The sequence below is a fragment of the Haliaeetus albicilla genome, chromosome 13, assembly GCF_947461875.1.
Source record: "Haliaeetus albicilla chromosome 13, bHalAlb1.1, whole genome shotgun sequence".
Taxonomy (NCBI): Eukaryota; Metazoa; Chordata; class Aves; order Accipitriformes; family Accipitridae; genus Haliaeetus; species Haliaeetus albicilla.
This window is the reverse complement of record NC_091495.1, coordinates 6,158,271-6,162,761: the sequence shown is the minus strand read 5'-3', so window position 1 is coordinate 6,162,761 and position 4,491 is coordinate 6,158,271.

The window sequence follows — 4,491 nt, the reverse complement described above, 5'->3', positions numbered from 1 at the left end:
CCTACTCGGACACTGTGAGGCTTTTATATTGCTAAAAGAATAACGTTTTCTGGGCAATTCTGAAGATATATTACTCCTCATTTACAATGTGTATTGTAGAAAAAATGGTCTAAAAGGCTGCTGAAGGATGCATTCGCTTGTAACCACAGCGTTTATAGAGATGCTGAGCTTTGCAGTGGGTGGTATTGCTCTAGCAGAAATGAAAGAAAAGTGGGGCTGCAGCTTGAGACTAGTATTGCTAATAAAGGTCCTTTTTGGAAAAGGCGGGTGCAAATAACAAGAATAGCAAATAATGGTTGGAGTGTGAAGAGGAGCTGGATGATGAAGTATACTGTAACAAGTAAGACTGAGATGAAATTGAAAGGAACTAATCAACCCTTTGCAAACAAAATATTCAGCTAGAGCTTATTGCCACAAGATACAAACACACAACTGGAGGTATTTCATGTTTCCTGGATATAGCTGGTGCACATATTTAGTATGCAGTTGGGGTACAGCAGGTACCTGTCAGCCTCACTGCATGCATTCTGCATGGTCAGGTCTTCTGTCCAGATGGCAACAGGACAGGCTCTACCCTCAAGCCTAATAGGATTCAAAAAGGGACTAAGACTTACAGGAATGGCAAGCATGGCTGGAGCGATCATGGCCTCTGTGAAGAGCTGTGGCACAGACCTGACACCTGGCTTCAGGCAAAAGGGGAAGAGCTGTCCCCTGGGAACAAATTACCCCAAGGCAAATCACTCCAAGATCATGGGGCTCTTGCCCTTGGACAGCTAGGGTTGACCACCATTGGAGAGATACCAAGCTGGTCCAGGTTTGAGATTGAGTATTTCTGCCTATCTGTATTTCTTTCTGGGTAATCAATTAAAATTTGAAGGTCTACATGCTGTTGAGATACTGCAGTGTAGTTCTCTGCCTGAAGGGTCACATCTCTCCTTTTCGCCAATTTTACAGTGGGGCCAACAAGACTCCTGCCTTACCTAAAAGCATGTTACAGTCCTTTGTTGGGAGGTATTATATTCATGTAAGGGGCTACTGCACAAACCACCATCGTGCCTGACCAAGCTGTGCCAGTGGACTTTGACCATACCATGAGATGTTCTGTGTAGAATGAATAATGCTGCTTTGTTTTTAATTATTAAGCAGTACATGTAATCTTAACTCCATGACCCACAAAAGGCATTTCTAAAGGGCAAGTTGTAATTGCACTGGAGCCATAAAAATGGGGACTTTGAAGCTTTTGGAAGGAAAACTCTGTTTCTGAGGGCAGGCAGTGCCCAAAGGCTGGCCACCGAGCAGAGCGGGTACAAGGTGTCCCAGTAGCACAGGCCTTTGCACAGGGCAGTGATGGAAATGAAGAGACAATGGAGTCAAAGCCACTGCCAAATCCGAGTGTCCACCAGTCCTCGCTCACCCCCTCTCCAGTCCTGCAACCCCACCAGGACACTCAATTAAAACAATGGGATTTCAAAATTTGCAAACCTTAAGTCTTTCTTTATTTCCTTTGTGCATTTTCAGGCTGATATTTCAAGCTTTCTGCCCAAAGATGGAGGGCTGTGGAGATTTTTCTCCCAACATTAGTTCTGCTGGACTGGCTGAGTGCAACCCTGTGCTCCAATGTGGAAGAGGAGTGAAAAGCTGGAGTTTCCAACAGGTGTGATGTTTACATCCACATTCAGAAAAGCTAAGGGCAACCCCCCCACACCTTTGTTATTATTTACAGTGCCACAGTACTGAGGGGAGGAAGGTCAGGTCCCCAGGGTGCTGGCTGCTGCGTGACCGGGAGAGCAGGACTTGTCTGCTTAGAAAAAGAAGTACCTCTGCAGTGCCCAGGGGGAGTGATCGGTCTGTGTTCAGCCTGGGGCTCTGTAGTCAAAACTTTATCTGAACCTCAGCCTCCTGAAGCCCAGCCCCTTAGCTCCTCTTCCCCTTGTGTACCAGAGCATTGCTGCTCTGTAATCCCCATACTGCTGTGAGCCAGACTTTTCCCATAAGCAACACTTCTTTCTCACTGGCATCCAGGAGCTCAAGTTATGATCCTGTCCCAAGGTTTGGGGCTTGGCAAGAAGCCAGCAATTGTCGGGTAGTTCTTCTGCACGCGCGCTCCTGCACATACCCATGAATCCCATGTCACCTTCCTCAAAAATAGTTGCAGTGCTGTGCTGAAAAAAAAGGGGAAAAGATGATCTTTATTTTTTGTCTTCCCTGCTCAGGGAGCAGCTCCTTGCGGAATGAAATGCTAACGAGCACCTTTGCCTTTCCTTCCTGCTATGTCTTACACTGGATTAGACCTGAAAAGCAGTATCACCAAGCTTGAAGTTCAATTTATCAATGCAGTCAGGATTGATTTGTTACACTACCTATTCTGGGGAAATGAATGTCTCCATCGCGCTCCCTTCCAATGCAGGCAGACCTTTGTTTTGCTCAGATCAGCTATGTAATGTAGGAAGCTGACATTCCACAGATAAAGGAAAAAGCCTGCAAAATCCTGACTAATTCAACCCAGCCTGGCAATGCCAGAGACTGATGCCACTTGCAAAGCACCTGCCTGGCATTATGGTGGCTGCAGATACTGGGCAGAAGTGCTCGCCACCTGGGCTTATCTCCTACATTTTTTGTTATTGAAGAAGTGGTGAAAAGTACCATTATTGGAGCTCAAATTCCAAGGACCAAATTCCAAATAGTAAGAGTCAGGTTGAAAACAAAGTTGGGTTTTGTACAAATTTTCAGCTGTTTTGCAAGACAATGGAAATGGACTTTTCTACTGCTGTTGAGGAGGACAATTTTACTCGTAATCTAGCACAGGGGATCTCCATTAAGAAAGCATGCAATTAAAAGTCCAGTTTTCTCCTGAAGCTCATTTTGATGGAATGTTTGCAGTGAACCGTGTACAAATGTGGGAATTATATTTTCAGATTCAAAAGACGCAGAACGTGGATTGCTATGAAGAGTCATATTTTTAGAAGACCCATTTTTTGCTAACAAGTGCTGTATGCATCTCATGCGGAGGGAAGGGGTTAAGAGCTGAACACCCTGTGGAAACTTGTGGAGATCCTCACGCTCCTGCAAACGTGGCTACAAGAAGGATGTCTATAGCTGGTGTTCATTAAGCAAGACGAAATGAAAGAGGTAGTTACTCTAAAGTAGCTTTTTTTTCCTCAGGTAAAAGCAGGATTTCTTTCTCATAAATACACTGCAGCTAGACATAAACCACTTATTGCTTGAAAGCAGCTCTGCGCTGCTGAAGAGCTGGAGCTCATGAGTGAGAAATTGGATCTTAAGCAACCCTGACCCGGGTGCTTTCAGCCTGGCTGCTGGCAGCAGCAACACTGCTTTTTGCCTTTTCTGAGGCTGCAGAAGACTTCTGCCTCTGCAGCTAAACGCTGAGTTTCCAGAGGATGTGAACAGTGGGGTTATGTCTGAAAGCACCTCGTTACCACTGTCTCTCCCTTCCTGCTGCCCCCTTCAAAACCAAAGCGTTAGCTCTGCATACCGCGCCAGAAAATGGGGCCATGTTTGCTCTGCGAGTTTCTAGATCCAGCCCCCTATTAGCATGTTTCCCCTAAAAACGGAGCAGGAGATGAAGAGCTTTGGAGGACACAACGAGCATGCCCCTTCCAGAGAAAGGGTCACGGAAATGGCCATGGGCCATTCTGGATGCAGTGAATATCTTGAAGGGCTGCACATCTCTCGGCATGAGATTTCAAGTTGCCTTCTGTGTAACTTGAGTGTTTGTTGTCACTGTGTTTCCTTTTAAAAGGAAAAAGAAAAAAACCTCAACATCACACACTTTTCCTGGTGCTCCTTAATCTTACACACATCTCAGAAGAGTCATAACTCCAGTCCTAAAAACTGTCTCCTACTCCTAAGGCATAGGTGCACATGTACCAACTGATTAAAACTGAAGGGCTGAGGTGTGCCCCCCGATCCCCTGACCAACATTAGCTCCAGTCGTTCTTTAGCTCCAGCTCTGCCGGCTGATGTCTGAAGTTGCACAGGAACTGGCTCATGTCAGAACGTGTCACAGCACCGAGGTCTGACCGCATCCGTGAGAGTGGTGGGACAGGCCATCGGAGATCTTATTTTAACTCGGAGCCATGCTTGTCACAGACCCCTTTTCTGAAACCCAGGCGATGCCCTGGCTGAGCACATCTGTTGTCGCCAACTTCTACCAGAATTGTGCTACCTGCCTTACGGTGATACTGGAGAAATGTTGGCCTGATGTTAAGATGCTCATCCTTGGGAACTGTGGAGAACCATGACTCCTGGCCTCCCAATGCTTACCGGGCAAATACGGACAACAGAAATAACCCTACGTATGTCCAAAGTAGTTTGATCTGAAAGGCTCATGATTTTTGAACAGCTGAGATGAGCATTACTGAGAACTCAGTTTCCACTTCAGCCTGCTCTTCTACTTGTGCAGGGCAGAGTACAGAAGCAAGGCTTGGGCACTTCACAGCCTCCACTGTCTGGATCAATATTTTCCAATGT